Source organism: Sturnira hondurensis, unplaced genomic scaffold, assembly GCF_014824575.4.
Source record: "Sturnira hondurensis isolate 20B ecotype Veracruz unplaced genomic scaffold, ASM1482457v3 Scaffold0018805, whole genome shotgun sequence".
Taxonomy (NCBI): domain Eukaryota; kingdom Metazoa; phylum Chordata; class Mammalia; order Chiroptera; family Phyllostomidae; genus Sturnira; species Sturnira hondurensis.
Window position 1 is genome coordinate 852,821 of NW_028091436.1, and position 21,513 is coordinate 874,333.

At 50.9% G+C, this 21,513-nt stretch overlaps 1 long non-coding RNA gene across 3 annotated transcripts in view; it reads right to left on the reverse strand.

Annotated features, from left to right (window-relative positions):
• Positions 1–20,961, reverse strand: part of LOC119003882 (uncharacterized) — a 48,283-nt gene extending 27,322 nt beyond the window's left edge. Inside the window, exons 1-2 of one of the 3 annotated variants that reach the window (XR_005070067.1) lie at positions 20,759–20,961; positions 11,913–12,000 (exon numbers count right to left, since the gene is read on the reverse strand). This is a non-coding gene — a long non-coding RNA (uncharacterized LOC119003882). Of the gene's footprint in view, positions 1–1,394; positions 1,960–11,912; positions 12,001–20,758 lie in introns of those variants that run through there. The other 2 variants (XR_005070068.1, XR_005070069.1) reach the window with 2 other exon arrangements.
• Positions 20,962–21,513: the final 552 nt, after the last annotated feature.

The window sequence follows — 21,513 nt, forward strand, 5'->3', positions numbered from 1 at the left end:
CGCAGAAGAGCGGCACGGAGGCCCCGAGATTATTCAAGAACAGAAAGGGAGAGGGCTCCGCGGAGCGAGATCCGGCGACACCGCCGCCTGACACAGCCGCATCGTCACCACGAACCCACTCGCCAGCCGGCTGGCTCACGTTTACGAGTAAACGCAGGGGTGAGTTAGACACTTTTCAGCATTTTCAGGGTGAGTAAGTGCGTGCCTAGTGAGGACTGAGAATAATAAACTTACGTTTTCTACCTCCAGGAATGGTGTTAAAAGTTACCTACAGGTATGCTTTTAGGAACATTTATATTTTGAACACGTATTAACAAGGCAACGCAGAACATATCCCTAAGTGAATGCAAGGATCCCTCCATATTGTGTGCTTCCTAAATTGCCCAAATAAGGATTATTGCATCGTTGTTTGGGGCCCAAATTCAAAGCAATGCTAAAATCCCCACGCTGAGCTTCTGAACAGAAACGCCGCTGATAGCTTTTTTATGAGGCTAACTGCCCGTTCAGGCAACACCGAATTCTCCTTACGCTTGAAATATTTCACATATAGCCTTTTAGATCAAAACTCCTCCTAGTATGGAAAAGAAGAAACGCAGTGACAGGGACAGCAGTTCGGAGCTCTGGGGCCTGGCTAGACTTTGGTCCCCCAGGTCTGGGGGACCCTAACACGCGAGGTCCCCAGTGGACAAGTCAGGATAATTGCCTCTGTAAATATGGTATTCTGGGGTCCCCCCCAAGAAAAGAGACTTATCTTCCATCTCCACCTGGTAGAGTCCTACTTCATAAACATCTGAAAAAACAATGTGATCTTGGTTCTAACTTAAGCTATCTCCAGAAACCAGCCACTTGTCACCTCGTCCTCTGGGGGGCACCGCAAGGTCCCTACCATAAGGCACCTGCGTCTCCTGCAGGGGTTATCGGCACATGGTCCAAAGTGGACCCCTTCCTCATTCCTTGCTCACACCACCCCCCACCCCAGCTGCACTTTGCTCAGGAGCCAGACAGCCCTGGTAAAGCTGCAGGCAGATCACATCGAGTCTCCTGCCACAACTCTCCCAGATTCCCGCCCCTCTCAGGACCAAGCCCCAAGTCTCAATCATGTCCTGCAAAGCCGGACACGATGTTCCCCAGCCCCTTCAGAGTCCCCTGCCACTGACCCCTCATTCACTCGGTTTTGAGTCTCACAGGCTTACACTTCCCCAAGCACCTAATACACTCTTACCCCAGGCCATTTGCACGTGCTGTGCCTGGAAAGCCCTCGTCTGAGCGTTGCTGCTGCTCCGGCCTCCCTTTCACTGAAGGCTCTGCTCACCTGTGGCCTTATCCTAGGGGTCCCCCGATCACTTTATAGAAAATGCCCTAGTTGACTTCCTCGCCCCTTGCGGGTTCTGTACCTGTTTACTGTCTGTCTGTTTACCACCGTCTCCTCGGGGCGCCGGACTCCAGGCATCGGTGCTCAGAACACAGGTGTGAATAAAAGACTGGACAGTGGTCAGTCTCTAAGGCGCAGAAGCACCAAAGGCTAGGGTCCCGCCGTTCCCGTGCCCCGCGGTCGTGTCCTCTCCACGCCTCCTAAAGGCAGGTCTGTTCCATGTCACCCCTTTATTTCCTGAGGTTTCTCCTTGATGAGCTTTCTCTGCACTTTTTAATGACTGATACCGGCACACAGTCCACATTACGGTCTATGAACGCAATCATGGCCTTCAGTGTGGGCTGTGGAGTGAGCACAGATTCGTGAAGTCACAGGAAAGAGGAAACGCAGTTCATGTAATAAAATCAAACAACGTTTACCTGCTCTCCCTTAGTTCCTAAGGCTTTTGGAAAGACAACTGGGACCGTTTCATTACTACGATTTAGACAGCAAACACTTCATACCCCCAGAACCGCTAGAGCTACTTCCATCCCAAGACAGGCTCTTGGATTTCCACAGGGTTTTTCTGAGTCTCTCCCCATCATTCAACATTTCAGCAACCATGCACTTCTCAGCCGTGGGACTGAGACCGCACGCTGAGCGGTGGGGGGACCAGTCTTCCGCAGGCAAAAGACCACAACCCAGGGGGCAGAGCGGGGCTACTAAGGGGTAGCAGGAGCGGAGAGCGGAGGCGCTCGGGCTGGGCTCATCTGGGCCTTCCGAGAAGAGCAGGGGAAGCGAGTTCAATGGCAGGAAACTGCGCCGGCACACTCGGGAGGCACATGGAAAGCAGAACAATAGGTTCCCAGGATGCCGCAGGACCGCGGGCGCTGGATGTTTACACGCTCCGGCTCTCCGCGGAGGCGCACACGGACGTGCACACGGCCTCCCTGTCCCCGCACGTGCGTGTACACCTGGCCACACGCACGGGGAAAATGAGGACTTTCTACTCTTTCTCTAGTTGCGTGGCTTTAAAAAGAAATCCTCAATAACCCAGGCAGGTTACGATACTCGATAAGTAACAGCTACATCTAGGCACTAGGCCTTGAGCCTTTGCAGGAAAATAAAGGGAAAAAATAGCATAAATGTTAAAATCTTCTTCACAGTCAGTTTAACTAGGACCTGTGCTACTCACATTTGGTCACATTTTGAGTGTGTTGGGAGGATCAGATCTCTGCTTATAGGGCAAGAGGTGTGCCTCCCTGTACAGCCACTCCTGAAAATAAACACTTGTCTTCTCTTGAGCTCTCTCCACACACATGCACACACGCGCACGCACGTAGTGTCACCTGTTTCCATGGAGAACCCCGATGGACATAGGAAGGTGGACACTCCTCAGCCCTTTGTGACAACATGGTCGGACCTGGAGAACACCGTGCTAAGTGAAACGTGTTAGATGGAAAAAGGTAAGAGCCGTATTTCATTCATTCACATGGGACGCAAAACTGAAGCCCACAGACCAACAACAGTGTGGAGGTGACCGGAGGGAAGGGGGTGGGGGTCAGTGAGGAGCGAAGGGGTCCAACACATGGTGACGGAAGACTTGACCTTGGGTGGTGGACGCCCAGGGCCATGTATAGACCCGGTCTCTCGGGAACGCACACTTAAAACCCACATAATCTAATTACTCAACGCCAACCCAATAGCTTTAAATACAAAGTGTCCGTGATACCACCAGCCCTTCAGACGTGTTCGCCCGTGTGACTCCTCAGGGCAACCCTCACACGCCGCCTCCCGTTTCAGAGCAAGAAGCTGCAGGGGACTCTGCCCGGTGTGCTGGCCTCCTTGGGCACTGCCCTCATCTCCGCGGGTGAGACCGTCCCTGGGGTCGCAAACCCTCCCCAGGCCGCCCTCCCCGAAAGGGCAGTTCTGAAAAGGCTGCTGTGGCCGGACATCTGCCCGAGCAGAGGACCAAGAGGAGGGCGGCCCCCACCAACCCGGTGGGCAAAGTCGTTTCTACCCTCTGCAAAAAAACCTCATTAATTCCACTTCCTGGGGTGACTTGGCTACAGATATTTTCGGCTTGAGATTATGACGCAGGACTTTTCAGTGTTGGTAGAAGACGAACCTTGGGTGAGAGGACTCTTCATACAACAAAATGCTTTTCCTAGACACTCGCTGTGTATTTATGTTCGTACTAACGACAGGGAGGCAGTTTGAGAAGGACCCTCTGTAGACCTGGGGAATGGAATCCTTTATCGTAAAGAACATGCTCAATTCGACGGCGATGCTAGTGCCGAGTGGTAGGCGGGGGGACAGAAGGTCGCCAGGGCTGCTTGGGGGGAGCACCGACCTTCCCTGCCCTTTACGGTTTGGAAACCCACCCCCGAGTCCCGGGGGAGCGACGGACACATGCCTGTGGGGCCCACCTCCCAGCGCTCTTCACCCCGGCTCTCCATGGAAGTTTCTAGCAATCGCACCAGCCTTCGCTCACAATTCTCCTCTGTGGGGAGCCCTCCCCACACCACCATGGCTGTGTAGGTTGTTAGCTCTCTTCGTGAATATTTACTTAAAGAATCAAAGATGGGATTCTTTTACTTTAAAGCTGTCTTTCATTGTTTCACCTACTTTATATTCTACTGACTTTTACGCACATCCTCACGGAGAGAAGTTTCTTCTGCCCTAGACTTTTCTGCGTAGCGATCGTACCGCTGTCTCTGGGCTGCCTTACTACTCCTTCTACCCCAGGCAGGCATCTCGTCGGCAAGTTCGGAAGGAACGCCAGGCGAGTGGGCTGCTCTCCCTCACCCCCCCTTCCCCGTGTCTGCGTTTCCCCCCTGCCTCCCGTTCTCTCCCTTTCTCCCCCCAGGGACTGGTCTGCCCGCACAACCCACAGTCCCGGGCGACCCTCCCCACGCAGCCACATCAGCCCCCGTGCTGGGGGTACACGCCACCCTCTCCAAACTGACCTGCAGCAACAGGAATCAATACAGGAGACACGGTCTCCGCCTGCTTGACTTCTTGCTCTATCTCGGCACTTGGGCGGGAAGGAGGGCGCCGTTTACCGCGTGCCTTGAGCAGCCGCACCACCCAAAGCACGGATGCTTGTCTTGTGCAGGAAAACAAAGCATTGCCAACGTATTCTATCCACGTTTTGTATTATTATGATGAGACACCATTTTCTTTTTTAATTGCGACTCAGAACCATGAGCGGCGCGGGACCCGATGTGATATCTTATTTTCTCTTTAAACCACCTAAATCAATTTCTCCGTCGAGTTGCGCTGACACTTCATTTTCTCTGCGTTTAAATGGTAATCTGTGGCTAAATTAGTATAATAAATCAAATGAATACAGATTGGGACTTTTGATGGCAAACACCTGTATCGTGATGCCTGCCTCTGCTCTGTCAGGGAACATGCGTTTGGCCACACACGGGGCAAACAGCCCGAACGATTTCCCTTTCTGAGTGTTCGCACCGCGATGGTGCTGTCTGGCGGGGCTGACGTCCGCAACCGCTGCGAACCTTTAACTCCACGTGCCTCGTAGACCGAGGAGGCGGCGCCAAGGAAGAGGGGGCCGCTTCCCAGGTAACTCCTGAGCCCCCATTAATTCAGAGGTAGTGTGTCACCCCCGTGAGAAAACCCACGGAAACCAAGAGTAAAACACAACTCTCCCCTCTCGTTCCCTGTCTCAGCCAATGAAACCTGGTTCCACTCTACACTCATACTGTTCACCCAATAAAAACGGCAGCGATGGAGTGGCAACTGGAAACTGGTCCTCCAGGAGGCGTGGGGACACCGCGTGGACTAAAGGACATGATCGAGACCATGCGTGGGACACAGTCGGCACTTCGGAGGTGGCCCTGAAGAACCACCTACCTCCACACAGGAGGCTCCCGGGCAGGGAAGGAGCTGAGCAAGCGGGAAACGGGGTCGCTCACTCCCAGGGAGCGTCCAGGGGGCATCAGAGCCGACCCCCACCCACACCCGAGTGCCACTTCCACGGAAGTGCGAGAAAAGGACGAATTGCTGGGGCTACCTGTGGTGACCCCGCCACGTGTTTGAGGGAGCGTGCCCCACGGCCCCCACGGGGTCCCAGAGGGCCCCTCCGCTCCCTCCCTGGAGCACCGTTCTCTGTAGAGAGCAGTTCCAGTCGTGATCTTGCCTGGCAGGTCCCCTCTGAGGTCCACCCCCACAAGGACGCACACTCTAGCAATTTCTAGCACGTGGATTCCACCACCTGGCTCAGGCACCCGTCAGGTTGGCTGTGGAGGAGTCCGCACCAAAAGAAGCCCCCACCCCCGTTTTTCCTGCACAGAGAAAGGACCGCAGGTGATGACAGGGATGCCGCCGAGGGCAGGGGTTAAGGTGAGGAAGAGAAAGCGTCCGAGAAACATAAGCCCTGCTGTCAACTTGGCCAACGACTCTCAACCCAGTGATGCCATGAGCTACAGTCCAGATCCTTCCAGAAGTTAGTGTGGTGGAGCACTGTCTCCACCGGCCTGACCTCGGGCCTCTGGGAACCCCACCCATTTCACACCCTGGACTGAACCTGGGGGCCACCGCGCTCTGGTGCTCAGTCCGTGCAACAGACTACCTGGGAGGGCTCTCCGAAGCCGAAAGCACAGCACAGGCCCGTGGCCAGCATGGATGAAGCAGACAGGGGGGCCGAGTCGCCCCCGACAGAGCACAGCCTCCCGCGCTCCAGCTTAGCCTACCTCCACTCCCGGAGACCGGCGTGGGGCGCGTGCGGGGCGACACCCACGCACTGGAAGATGCTGGGGCCTCTCCCGAAAGGTATCTGGGCTCCTCCCCGAGCCTGTGGGTCAGCCGAGACTTTCTTCCCACGGCAGAAGGCACCTGCTGTTCCTCTCTGGACACACACCTGCCCCACAACCCCAGAGAACGTGGTCGCAGCCGTGAGTTGGGATTTTAACCGTCCACGCCCAGGGCAGTCACTGGGGGCAGAAGTACTCTGAGCCACGTGAATGCAGGTACGCCTTTTTCTGAAAACGAACGGATATATCTGGTTAATCCTCAGGTCCCCATTTTTAAATACTCAAGGAATCAAAGGAAACAATGATCCCAAAGTTATACTGGACATCACCCAGTGTTCGCTTTCGCAATCCTGAGAGTTCAGTGTATTTACAGGGATGGGCAAAGTAGGTTATGAATAATGTGATAATTAGCGCATGCATAATAACACCAGAATAAACTCTGTTTCATGTAGTCACAACTCTAAAGTGCTCTGGTCCTCAGTGTGAAGATCATCCTAGAAAATGACTGAATAAGGACAATTTTGAAAATGTAATTCCTTGACATTTCTGCTCACTTTGGATTGAGTGCTTTGTACGTTGCTACCCTCAAGTTTAAGATGTTTTGCATAAAATGTTCTTCTCCCAGATAGAAAGTTAGTTTTTTTTTTTAAATTTCAGCCTCTATTTTGATTTTCTAAAAAAGTTAATTACTTTGAGCAATGTAAGTGTTATTCCATTTTGAATCAACTTAATTAGGGAACACCTCGAGGGTGGGGAATGGGTTTTTCTCAAGTTCCGATGCCCTCCGTCCCACGCAGCCGTCGTGTTGAGAATAAACAAGAACCCAGTGAAGAGAAAGCGTTTCTCCTCGACCAGGGGCTACACACTTTGCTCAGCATCTTTTTCTTTCTCCTCCTAGAGACATCATGTTGGTTTACCTTTACTCTTTACATGTGGTAAAAAGAAGAGACTATGATAACCCATGAATGTTTTGCTGAATAATTAAAAAATCACATGTCCATGAAGGCTGGACAGAAAACTGGGTGTAAACAATGAACAAATAGTCAACTACAAAAGCTTCCTAATCAAAGTTCCTTCGGAAACCTTAACAACAGCTGTGCAGTAGCATCTGAAAGACGGGTCAGAGAACTTGATTTTTAGGAATAAAACCTTATCTGATACACAGTAACCTCCTTCAGGGCAGCCCACAGGACTTGAGACAATTTCCCATCTACTGTAAACTTCCTTAGATTTCAGAGCGATCCTGCAGACAGGAAGCTGCCACAGTAGCTTCCGGTCACTTGTTATTATGCTGCTCTTGACCTTCAGTGAAAGCCTGCACCACCGCAGCCGAGACTGCACACGAGACACGCCAGACGCGTGTTTTTAAGTGTAGTGAACGCCTTCAAGGGTATTTCAAGAGAATAAAACACCCTACATAGACAGTAGCAATTCCTTCCACTGTGGCACATGAAAAACAGAAAGCTTTCCTCTTGTTTGTGGCATAGATGATTTTCTGTAGCGAGTTTCACTACCTGACATAAAAGAGAGAACTATTTTTTTTTTCTTTGTAGAAAACTGAGAACCAACAAGAAAACTTTCTGGCAATGACTTAACATTTCTTCTCCAAGAAAGAAGTTGATTTTTGAGTCGAGAGTTTCACATCTAGAAACGTCCAGTTGTTTAAAGAATCACGAGAGGGTCTTGTGAGCACAGCCAGGGCTCCGAGCAAAACAAGTTTCGGTCGTGTGCAGAAACCGGGGGAAATGGCGGGGCGGGGGGGTATGGAGAGGTGCGAGATTGCTAAGCACAGGGTTTTAATTCTGCAAAGACCCGGGCCCAATGTTACAATCGTGGACAGACTTTCTTTGTAAACCCCGAGAACACAGACTAGGTTCATGTCCAATTACCCCCTCAGAGGCAGCCTCCAACACACTCAGAGGTTTAGGAAGGAGCTACATTGTAACAGTCTGAGAACCTGCGTCCCTCGTCCCTCGCAAGACTGATTGGTGGCTGCATTCATTAGGGTGGCGGCCATTGCAGCCCAGTGCACTGCATTTACGAAAATGCCGCCAGGTTAGGTTACTTTCGAAAGCCTGACTTTAGTTTAGATGGAATAGCTGGATATGTTGATTATGTAAAGGAGCTAAGAAAAGAGGCAAGTCATGAGCCATAAGGACCTTGACCGAGGACAAACTGATTTCAAAGAAATACAGTCGGTGTGAAAACGAAGGTGCATGACCCACATGGTCAGGTCTTGCTATTGTGACTGTCTCGAGTTTTCAGTGCACAGAAAGTTTACATAAACAAGGGTAATACATGGGCTTTTGCCTGGTTGTATCTTTATCTTCACTCAACACGGTATCCTTTCTAAAATTAAGTCTCACGTTCATAAAATGCTTCACTGCACGTACGTTTTCCCCGCCCATGTTACAGCCTATTTCAGCAAGAAAATGGGAGAAAAGCCACTCGATGCCGAAGGTGAGGCTGGTCTTTGGGTCCAAATGCTAGCCCCACCCGACGGGCGTCAGGGCACCCCTGAATTTGCTACTCAGCCAGTCTACTCCTAGGTTCCCTCGTTTCCAGAAACAGGGAGATAGGACACAGACCACCTTTTAATATTTGCAGACTAGATGCTGCGTGCCCAGCGCTGAGCTTCACTGGAAGGTGCACGGAATAAACCTCCCCAGTGGCAGGAGCCAGGCAGGGCGTGTGCGGAAGGCTGGCCAGTGAGGAGGCCAAGTGCTTCTGAGGGGTTTGACGTTTCTCATTAAACCAAGTGGGCTCTGTTTTATCTGCAGCTGGACTTTTATCAGAACTAATGTGATTGACCAAAGGCACCACTGTGCTTTCATCTGTGTAGGTCTCCCTTTATCCCGCCATTTGTAAAGAGCGAGGGAAAGAATCCTATCGTCCAGATCATCGACCCCAGGAATGTGGACCAAGGGCCTCTCGCTTTGCGGGCCCGTTTCTTGGTCTGCGTATGAACTTGAAGGCCCTTTTCTAGTTGAATAGTATGACTTCACTGACTAGATAATCAAACTCTGGAGCTCTGAGGTGTGACTTATAAATAAATGTCTTACATTAAAAGAAAAGGAATTTTCACTTTGATCGTAAAAATGTTGATGCATTTTATTTTGCGCACTTAGGCTCTGCTATTTGCTAGGTCAGTTCTTCCTCAGTTTACCCCCCCACTGGAAAAATTGTAATGAAAATTCAGATGCATAAATTCAATTTACCCTCGACAGCACTTACGAAATTAAGGTTCTTTCTACCAAGGCCAAACGTCACCATGAATAATATCCCGGTGTTTATTAATGTGCGCCTGTCCACAAGGTATCGCAGCTCCCACAAGGACACACAACACCCAAACCTGAAATAACTACTTCCGAAAATGCACATGAATTTCAATGAAATGATTTCACATTTCCAGTTAAGAGTCTACTTTCTAGATTCCCTATCATCTGCTGTCAGATCCTTCAGTTTTCTCCTTCATTTCCCCCCATCTCATGGGTGGGCTTATACGACTATTTGAACAAAACGATTTTTTTTAAAAGGAGGATGGAGAAAATGACAGTCACTCCCCCCATTTCATGGTACAGCTACCCTGGTGGCTGGATTTCTGTGTGCTGTGGGATCTACAAAAGCAGCTTCATTTGCATCTATTCTTTGTTTATACAATATTCTAGAGCCAGAGATAATTTGGGTGGACAAGTAAGTTTAAGAAATTAGTTTCTAATTGTCTGCTTTATTGACATGATCTGAATAGTTTTTGATTACAATTTCTGAAAAGAAATTAAACCTTTTGTGCAGACTTTAGTAGAAAAAAGTCTCCATGTAGTTATAACTTCATATAGAAAGTGCGTCTTTGGGATTCATTCTGTATTTATTATTCCTCCCTATATGCCCATGACCAGGCTGTACTCTTGATTTTTGGATTTTTAATATCATCTCGGCTTCTGACATTTGAAACACTAAATTCTGTTCATCCACTCGCTCCCTGCGGATGTTCGGGACGCATACTCCGCCATTACAGATTAGCTGGGCCTGAATTAGAAGAATTTATGACTTACCTAGCTTGTTCATAAACCAGAAACCTGAGTAACTCTGCATTGCTAAAATTCAGGGTCACAACGTTGGCAAGATCCCTCAGTGGCCAACTTCCCTGTAATAAAAACAGTAAGCGTGTTTCCTCGCAATACAGTCACTTTGTACATCTCTAGGACCTGCTTCCAAACTGCTGGCGTGAATGTCTAAATCAGCATTCAGGGGACCGCCCCCGGCAGTCACATGACCTAAGTGATGACCCTTAAGGTCTGTCCTGCGGTGAACCCCCCCTTTTGCTGAGCGGCCCCACGGCCCCAGACCATTACCGAGATTGCCCAGGTACCCGAGTCAGGAAGGGCCTGTACAGAGAGGCGTCTGGGCCGTTTCCTGCCCTTCGTGGCTTGTTGGAAAAGCGCATCCTCAGAACGAGCTTGTCCTCCTTAAGCTGTTTCCCTAAGACACTTTGAGGAGGACGTGGGCAGGAAGTCGGATTCCCATGAGGAACACGCTCTGGGGGGCACATGCAGTCGGGGTTTCTACATGAAGGAATGTGAAAGGTGCAGACTCGATACTGAAAAGGACTAGTCCGGAAATCAGTGTCACTGCGACCACAGGTTCCCACCGTGGACCACTCTGACACTGGACTGCTCTGAGCTCTTGGGACGGGGCGACCCACGAATCGTCTCACTTTCAGTGAACCCCAGAGAGGTATGTCCCAGGACCTGGGAGACCCACCAGCCCTGACTCCCTAAACTGCTGGTGAGGTCAAGTGTCACCCAGGTCACGAGTAAAACATCTTCTCACTCCTTACCCAGCGCTGCTCCCACTTGCGGTGGGACTGTCATGAGAAACAGACATGTTAATCTTAGGCAGCTTGGGGAGCCGAACGGCTAATGGAGGAGATGAGCAGCAGAGATGGAGAGGACTCCTGTGAACATGTAGTGGCCAAGTGTGGGTGTCTTGTGTCTGTGGAAGAGGGGAGCCTTTAGAGACCGGCTTTCCACACCCCTCAACTTGTGGGGTGAAAATGCGATGTCTTTGAATGAACATGTTGTGCACAGCCCTGAGAGAAGAAATCAGATCTAAAGAAGCTGCATCCAAAAATACTGTTTCCTTTAAGAAACCGTGTGGTCAGTCATGGAATCTTTATTTGCACCTAACATAAAAGATCAGACATCACACTGATTGAGGGCACACGGTCCTCAGGTGTGAACCTGACAGTCCTGCACCCGTCTGTCTTCACCACTGGACAACGTCCACCTACACATCGCCTGGAGCAAGCACTTCCTAGTGGTGACCTACTGTCCGCTCCTGAAATAGCCTCTAGTCCACAGACGTGGGCTGGAAATAGCCCAGGTGGTGAGCAACCTTAGGCGCCTGATCGAGGGACCGTGGCGGCACCTTTTCCCTTTAAAGAGGCATCAAGACCTTGACTTAGTTTTTGACGGACAGCTGGCATCTCTAGGTATCGCTGCCCAACTGGCAAAGGGCGTGTGGGGGGGAGCTAGAGTTTTCCCTCCGTAGATGTTACGAAAACACAGGGCAGCCAGGTGCCCACGCCAACTTCTGCTCTGCCGCCCTCAGGTCCCTGTGGCCGCGACACATGACCACACGGTCTGTGCCAACCCCCGGTGACACCGCATCCGCATGCGGCTCTGGGTGGGTCTCAACCCCCCTTTCAGGAAGGAGTCTGCTCCTTTCCAAGAGCCGCGATTCCCCGAGAAGAGGCACAGCCCACGCCTGCTGGTGGCACTCACCTCTTCACCTGTCCTGCTGCCGGTACCTTCTCAGCCCTGAGCCAAAGGGGGCTGTTCTGGCTCCTCGGAGCGTTCCAAAATGAGCATCCTTACAAGACACCATGAAAGTAAGAAATATGAAAATTAACATGCAGGCGTGAAGCTCCCTGTAACATGTGCTCATGTATGAAACCGGTAAAAGGGGAGCAATGGAGACGTTAAAATGTAATGACTTAACCGTATGACCAATCCTCTGTGTAAGGTGAACATGGGTAGAATTTAAAAATTGTAAAGAATCTTAGTAAGAGGGAGGTAGGGGTCTATTTTCTTCATTTCTGCCACCAGGGAAGTTAACTGAAGCAGGATAAAGACATCTTTTTGGTGTGGTCTGAAATATCTGTGAGTTAAAAATAATTCCTTCCTACTTGTTAACTGTGGCTGAAATGACACATTTATACGTGATTCCTTTGGTCCTTGTTTCCCTCGTAAGTTAGAGATTTCATTTTCTTCAGAGTCCAAAAATATGTGTTTAAAAGGGGGAAATTTATATCATTTAGAGAATTGCTAAAGAAAATTCAGCAAAAAGATAAAATCAATGTTTTACTATATTTCAGGGTAAAATACTACAGCATTTTGTGTTTTCTTCTCGTAGTTAATGCAACTTTTTAAAGTAAAATTAATTTTCAAAGCCAGAACATGAGACCATCATGTGTACCTTAGAGTGTGTATGTGAAAAATCAGAAAAAAATCATTAAAGACACTTTTGTAAATTCATGTCCAAGAGAATTTGTTTAGACAGAAATTACCATTGTGAAAATTCCTGCAAAGGTTCATCCTAAGGGCCACCACACCCGGCTGTTTAAATGCAATTTGCACCTGAATAGCCTCAGCTACCATCTGAACTGCCTTCACCGTTTATTAATCGTAAAAGAAGATGGAAGTTTGTGGATCTTAACTTTTTGCAAATGCAGGCGTCATCTCTGCTGCGCTGGTTTGCAGCTCAGCGCCCTCTGTCCGCTCAGGAATTCACAGCACTTGCAAAAAATGCTGCCCCTGGAACAGGGAGGGGCGAGGGGAGCAGAGCTCCAAGGGGAGCCTTCAGAAGCACTGCGGGCCGGGCCCGGAGACTCAGAAGGAGCCCCAGGACCCCCTGCCAGTCACCTCCCAGCTCTGGTTCCTCCTTTTCAAGAGGTGGGTAACCCACAAACACAAGCAAATCACCAGCAGCTTCCCCTTTCCCTTGGTTTCCCTCCGCTCCCCCGACCCCACCCAGCGACAGAGGTTTGAAGCCTTAACCCTTTCTGCCCTCAGCCTCACCCTAGTGCCCGCGGTCAGCTTGAATCTTCAAGTCCCTCCAGGGCCAGAGGCCCTTGGGGAAGTGGCTGAGCACCTCATTCCCCACCCCCCACCCCAGCAATATCCTGACAGGTGACCGACGGTGACAGGACCACGGGGTGACCATCCCAACACCAGGAACTCTGTCTGTTCCACGCATGTTTCTAAGCCACCAACTTTAGTACCTAAGACCTGGAATGGGATTATCCGTTCCAGTGTGGCTCCCCCAAACGCCGAAGTCACACGGACAGGCTTCCAGACAATCCACGCGCGTGTGCCGCAAACATCTGTGACCGACTTCCCGACCGGTCTCCTCACTCTGGATTGCCGAGTACCGTCCACTCTCATATTCCTATGGACGCGTCCCTTTGGACAGATGGGGTGTTTTTCCCTCTCTGGGTCAACAGCTCTGCACAGAGAAGTTAGGCCCTTTACATGAAAACAGCCATTTCCCTGCAGGGAATCGGCCGAGTCAGCTTCCCTCGGGCCCCACCCCGAGGCGGCCCCTGTCGGCCAGCGCCAGGGGGAGCTGTCCAGTCTTTCTCGGCGACTTCAGTGTGAGCTCACTGCCCATTTGCAGGTCGCTGCCTGCCCCTCACACCTAGGCCACGATTGCTCCGTTAGCACCACCTCCTTCACAGTCTAAAAATGCAGAATGTGGAAAAAACATGCAGCCCTGACTGTGAACCAAAGCTGCACACTTAAGGGCGAGGTGAAGCCGTACGCAGGCAGCTGTGGCTGAGAACCCAGCGCCCGGGGGTGGGGGGGGGAGGCCTCAGGAGCAGGTGTGCCTGCTGGTCGGGGTGGGGGTGGGGGTTGGCAGATCCCTTCAGGAAGAGCCAGGGAACAGAGAGGGTGTCCTGGGAGGGGGAAGGGGGCCAGCAGGTGTCTCAGACCCTGTTTCCGATGGATCGCCGGAGTCCCCGGGACAGGAAAGGGGCGCAGGAGGGGCAGGCACCGCACACAGCTGCGAAGCCCAGGCCACAGCACCGGCGACCCCCCCCACCGAGACCCCAGACGGATGTAAACATCACAGCCCCCTGGGTGTTTGGGATGATCTGTGCTCCTACAGAGCCAAGACCAAGGCAGAGAACCCTGGAGAGGCTCCGAGCTCCCCCATTTACGTCTCTTTGCGAGCATCTTAGCTGCAATCGCGGTGCCAATGCGACTTCTGCAATTTTCCCCAAGACCCCATCGTCCATCCCCTCCCACGTCCAGGGCTAGACTCACTGCTAATTAATATCTGTTGTTACAGGAGTAAAACCAAGGTAAAAATATGTGTAACTGAATACCTTAGACTTGGTATTATGCTTAGGTTTTCTGTTTACATTTCGATTTCTTTGAGAAATAATGTCCTGTGCGTTTGGGGCAGTAAAACAAGACTAAATCATTGCCACATATCCAGTTTTCTGGTGGATTTTTATCATCCATAAATCAGTGGGGAAAACATGTGAGGTGTGTTCACCAACACATTCTTAATGGCATGAGGAGAGCTCTTCTATTTTGGTAACATGAATGGACACGGGTGTGTGTACATGCACACAGGGACACACACAGGACAAAGTCAGAAACGTAAATTTCCCAAAGCTCATAAAGAACGGACTTCTTTACCCGTGGTCCCACGGCGGTGACTGAGAACAGGCCTTGTTCTCAGCTGTGAAGGCCACGGGCAACCGCACGTTCATCTGGTGTAGTCCGGATGCAGAGAAACCCTCACCAATGCTAGTCATGAGACGCCTTTCCCAGGCATCCGCACCAGCGAGGCCCCCGGTGGGACACCCCGTTTGGCGCCCAGCAGATTGTCCCGAGACAGGACGTTAACTGGGGGAGGGACGAGGAATTCCAACTAGAGGCAGGGCTGCTGCGAGGCCCAACTTGAAGGTTTTCCTCATCTCGATCATACATTTTTAAAATAGGCAGCTGCAGCGCAGGTCTCTACTGGTAAAAATAATGTATCAGAAGGGTACCTTGTTTTCATCTCACAATGTCACGTTTCTTAAATTTTTTAAAAAGGAGCATATCTTTTGAGTCTTTGCAGTAACAAACAAGGGGGAAATTATCAGAGTCCAGAACTTGCAGGGGAGAGAAAACAGCCCCAAACGGGTGCACCCCGTCTTACTGCAGAGGCCAGGCACCAGGCTGCCGTGTTTATCTCCTTAAACCCCTGACATTTTTTTACTAATCCAAGACCAAATAAAATCCCCAGAGACTTTTTGTTTATATAATGACTATGCAAATAATGGACCAAGAATCTTAGGTATTGCCCGTTTTCACGGTGTAGGTAAAAGTATGTATGTATTTATAGACACTCCAAAAGTGATGACTTATTCCAGCTACAAGGAAACGAAATGCGGCATCACCGGGCTTTTGTCTGGACTCGATCACGATGCCAACGTGCTCACGTACTTTGAACCAATGACTTGCTTTCTCTGTATCTAGTCGGGAGGCCCTGGAAGTGTATGACTTTGTTTTCTTATTACTTGTGATCATACACGGCAGAAACAGCCAAGTCCAACAGTTTGCACGGGGCCCTATTAATATTAATACAAAGGCGGCGAGGTCCATGAGCTTAGGCCGGCCAGCAGGGGAAGCACGCAGGGTCACCCCTGCAGCCGCCAGCCTCACAATGCTGCCACTGAGCTCCCCCCTCCCCCCTGCACATGGCCAATTAGCATTGAAAATCCTGGGCTGATTTCATTCGCTGGAATTTTTAAGCGGGTCAAGAAGAAAGATGGCATTGAAAGGAGGCGCCTCATCTAAATGAGAAAGGCGCACGTGGCCACCTGGTCAGAGCTGCACAGAGAAGCTGTCTCAGCTGAACCGCGGGGCTGGCTCTCGAAAAAGATGGGCCCCAAATCAACCCCTAATCCCTTGATGGTGAAATAACCTAAACGCTTCTTTTTGAACCTCCACACCCGGTCTGGGATGCAGGAGCCCCCTGGAACCCAGCTGAATGTCCCATCACTGTGCAAACACATTGCCTTCATGGTACCACCAGGGCCTTGGGTCTTTGGAAAACTGTGAGAACAACCTGATAGTTTTCACAGACATGCGTGATTTGGGAGACGACCATTTGAGGCAGGAAGCAGCCAAACCAGCTCACAGCCTTTGCTCACTGAGGCTGCAGCCCCCACCCCGCCCCCCACCCCAATCCCACTGCCTGCTCAGTGCGGAGGGGCCGGAGGGGCCGACCGCACGCACCGGAAACAATTTCAGGCCCTGTGCCCACAGGCTAAGTTTTGGGGAGCCCTAATTGCTCCACAAACAGAAAATGTGCTTGTGAGTGCACTTTTAGAAATCAGCTTCATCCTGGTAAGAAAGAGAGATATTAATAAAAAGAACATTTTATACTCTTTGCCAAATTAGAGTCGTGTCTTTTGATAGGATTCAGTTTTTTTCTGATTCAAGGCAACTGCAATAATCACACCCTCCCTACATTAATGTGGCCACCGTCAGAGCAAGGCCCACCACCGGCAGACACACAGCTGGCTGATGGCCGCTCCCAAATCTCATTGTATTAAAATATGCTAATATCCTAACTCTAGAGCATTAAAAAAAACTCTGCTCGTAAGACAATACCAATGATTAGTTTTTCCATATGGCTATATTTAAATAAGCATTTTTACATACTGCACGTACTACATGCAAATAGGATATGTGACTATTAACGTGGGCTGAGCGAGAGTGTAGTTTTAACTAAAGTCTTCAGATAAATAAATAATTGGACTAAGTATTCTAACACATGGAACAAGAGGATCTTGATAGGTCCCTGGCGGAATACATCACTGGCTGTTTTTTGTGTATTTACTTTGTTCAGCCCTTTCCAATAAATTGTTACTATTGTGTGGGGAGAATGGACTGGACTGTAGCAAATTGTTCTTCCTCATCGGGCTCTGAAAAACCATTTGTTCCAAATGGGCGTTACGTAGTTCAACTGTTTCGATCAGTCCGTGATCTTGTTTTCTTTGAAACATGCCTTTTTAGTAATGAGTGTTCCCTGTGGGCAGTGCCGTGGTTTGTTTTCAAAAAGTAGGTGAAATTGGAAGTCTAACTCTTCCCTCGTTTTTGATCTCTGATGAAACAATTGCATAATTCATCCCCAAGCAAGAGCCCCACTGGATGACGAGAAAACTGTTTATGAGCACATTGCATCAGGCCCCAGAATTTCTCAAAGTTATTTGTTCGACCACATGGCTTTCTTACCTCCTTAGAATGTCACCTAACTCGTGTAGCTTGTTCCCCCCTCCCCCGCCCCAAGGACAAAATGTCTCCGTTCTTTAAGCTCTATACTTTTCTCAATAGGAACACGAGAGCAAAAAAGAACAAAACACCCTTCTCACTTATTTGAAAACAACTGCACAAATCCATCAGCAAAATTAATCTCATTACTGCGTGCAGTAAAAATTGTGCCGTCCCTGTATGCTTGCCTCGTAATCCTTTCAAAATTAATCCTTTTGTAAGTATGTGAGAAAGAAGTTCTTGGGGCAAATATCGCAATATGAAGAAAATAATATATCAGGAAATTGGTATGTGAGAACTGGTAAGTATACCCAGCGATCCTTTATGAATGAAGATTAATTTATGTATACATTAAAACTCGGTAATTAAGAGACATTGTATACACAGTTGTTTTATATTTACATCTCAGATACGGTAATATGTTTTGGTAAAATTATTAAACTTTTTCTATTTAAGTAAAATAAAACAATGTACTTAAATCTACATATTTCTAAAACGTGAACACTTGTTTTGTAGAGAACTGTTTAGTGTAAGACCCATAAAACAGACCTGAAAATAAATCCAAACGCTGCCCCAGCACATAACATTTTAGCCTACCGACCATGGAAACAAGAGTCCATGAAACCAGAATTACTTTTAAATCATTTGTGTGTAACCTCTCCTTAAGCAGAAATAGTCAAAAAGCTTTCACGGCTGCAAAAATTTAAATGCGAGTAAGAATCACCAAGTCCTCGCACCCATCGGGCCGCACTGGAGCGTTTCCTCCAAGTGATTTCAAAGGCGCTCACCGTTCCTGCACCCTGTGCATGGCCATTGAAATTCAGCCACCTCTCCCGTCTTCCGCCTGCATGTTAATAAGGCTTCCTAGAACCAGCAAACTCTGCCTGGCGAGGTACAACCTTGAAAAACATGTCCGCACTGCCCCCCAAACGCATCTTCAGGAAAGAGAAAGAGCGCGCTGCAAACAAAACAGTCCCTTCCTGCGGGGGTCGGGTGGCCCCGCAGCCACGTGAGGTTCCTTTGAGCACACACCCAACAGACCCTGGCGAGCAGGGGGGTGCGCGTGGCGCCCACAAAGGCGAAGTGCTCTGGTGACATCACCAGCAAACCTGGTTTCTCTGCGATACCATGATAGGGTTGCCTGGCTGAGTGTGTCTCGAGTGTGAGTGTGTGTGTGTGAGGGAGAGGGAGACAGAGAGATGGGGGGGGCTGCTTAAAGAACAGCAGTCAGGAAATAGCACAACCTTCTGCAAGGTTTGCAAAAATCTTTCCCCAGATCTTCGACTTGTTCCAGACTTCAGACAGCTCCAGCTCATCAAGAACGCGCCTCCCTGCACGAGCAGGCCGAGCTCCGGTTGGGGCCACACGGCGGAGCCTGAGATGTCTGGGGTGGGTCTGTGCCCGCGCCTCGCTGCCCAGGGAGCAGCGCGCGCTTCTACCGTGTGCGGGGTCCCCTGAGAGCTGCCCCGGAGCGGGAAGGAGTCTTGCCTTTCGAGGCCATGAAAGGGTTAAGCGCCCAGGCTGTCTGGGGTAAGAGAAAGGGGATATTGTCTTTAATCTTTCCGCAGCCGGACTCCCAGCCCCTCTGCACGGAGCGGGGACCTGGGGCAGGGCAGGGCGGGCAGGGCAGGCACTGCGTGCAGGCTGCTGGCCGCGGGGTGGGGGCCCTGGCTGGAGGCCGGGCGGCTGAGCTCTGCCGGTCATTACGTGTCTCGCCTTCAGGTGTCCCCACATGCGGGGGGGGGGGTGGAGAGGGGAGGGGGGAGTGGAGTGGGGGGGAGTGGAGTGGGGGGGGTTGGTGGTGGTGGCTGGGGGGGATGGGGATAACGTGAGAGCAGACAAAGAAAAAAATGGTGTATTTCACTGAGATTATGTGAAAATGTGTGTCCGGGTCCTCTTTAAGAAAAAAAAAAAAGAAAGAAAGAAAGAATCCTAACGTCTTGGACTTTTATAATTAGAGCACCCAGGCTCTGCTCCGGCGGAGCTCTCGAAGCCGTAATTAGTTATGTCTGGAGCCTGCGAATAATTCCTTTCAATAATTGATGGAGTTAATATCCTTCTTTTAAAAACGAGGAGGGCAACGGCTCCTCCCAAACACACTCACACACTCACACTCACTCACTCTCTCTCTCTCTCTCTCTCTCTCTCTCGGGGCTTTGTTGTTCGAAACCTTCATCAGTCACAACCGCGTCCATCTGGTCTGCCTTTTAATTTCTTACCAGACTTAGCCGATAACTTTCCAAGGCTTTGGCTGATTCCAGAAGTAAAGGCGCAAACATGGCTGGATTACGCTCGCTGCACGTGAAAGAAAAGCAGTGGCCCGCCTTCCCCCACCCCATTTGATTCCAAATATTTTATAAATTAAAAAAAAAAAAAACCTGCTTTGTAGGTTGCTTCTGTTTGAAACTCCACCAAAAAAATCTTACCGTGAACGTAACTTGAAGGCTACCTTTTTGCCTGTTTGTGAGAAGAGACCCCAAATTATTTCATCCTTCCAGCATTCTTCCATAAAGGAGCTTCCGCGTGCTTCCTCCCCACCCCCACCCCCTCACTCCACCCTGTTCGGAATTTCAAAAAAAAAAAAAAAAAAACCTTTCTACAGGGAAGGCTGGGTCTTGGGACGGAAGCCGCCTCCTCCCTCCGGTCTCCACACTGGCCGTCTGGGACCCCCCCCCCTTCATTTCTGCCAGGACCTGACTGTACGTTTTGTGGGCGAAAACACCGAAACCAGTTCGGCCTCCATCGTTGTTACTACGAAGCGCTAAGTGGGGGCTAAAAAATAAATTCAAAGAAGCCCTGGCCTGAAGCCATTGTTCAGAATGGAAGAGCTCTTCGCCCCAAGTGCCTCGGCCGCGTTTCGCCGCGAATCCTAACGACCGCCCGAGGGCTGGGGGCCTGGAGGGGGCTCTGGTCAGCGGCGTCAGCAAAGTTTGTCTTTTATTTCCCCGGGGCCCAGGGCGGACCTGCCCGGACGGCGGGCGCGGAGGGCGGGGCGCGGAGGGCGGGCACGCGTGTGCGCCTCCGTCTCTCCTTGGGAACAAAGCAGCACGCGGGGGCTCCGTTCCGGGACCGCGGCGCCCGCGGCCGCGCCATGCAGGGCCCGACTTTCTCTCCCATTCTTCCTCCCTCCCCGCCCCAAGCAACAATTGGGCCCCGGAGAACTCCCTGCCCCTGGGATATACCCTCCCGACCCCGCGCAGGAAAGGGGAGCCTTCGAAACCGCCCAGCACTCGGTGCGGATGACCTCAAACTCTCGGAGCCAGGGCGCTGGCGGGGGAGGAAGGCGCACTCACCGTCTGCAGATGGCCCTCGGCGCTGGCTCCGCGTCCCCGGGGGCAGCGCGGGGGCCGGAGCCAGACTGCGCCCGCCGCAGGTGCAGAGCCCCGCTCCCGGCGGGGGGAAGGGTGTGGGGGTGGGGGGGCTCGGTCCGGTCGGTCCCGCGACGCGGCCCGGAGCTCCGGCGTCCCGCTCCGGCGAGGGCTGCACTGGCCGCAGTTCTGAATTGAACTCCGGCGCAGCGCCCGAGAAAGGCAGGGGCGGCGGGTCACGTGGGGCGCACGCCGCCCGCCCATTGGCCGGGCACCCAGCTCAGGCCTTCTGCCTGCGCCGCGCATTGGCGAGGAGTTAAAACTGAAAGCATGGAGGGCCGCCCCTTGGGCTTATTTGTCCTTTATGTGTGGAAGAATGACTGTAGGATTTCACCGAGGCAGACTTCGTGCGGAAAGGGAGGGAAGCTGCCCTTGCAGGGGCCGGTGGGGGAGGGGACTGGGACCTGAGCTTTTTCAAGGATTTTTTTCCCCCCTTCCTATCCCCTCTGCCCTGCATTCGTACTGTGATTTGCCCGTTTTGCTTGTCAGAAAAAAAAAAAAAAAGACACAGTTGTGGGTTTGGGATTTTTTTTTTTTCCTTCCTCGGTTAACTTTGTAAGCAAACTCTCATTCCTCGGCGGAACTCGGTCCTGTTTTCCGGGACAAACGCAATTCTTTTCTTAAGGATGCGAGTTCCGCTCGGATTTCGGTGTTTGCAGAAGTTTGATTTCAGCCCTAAA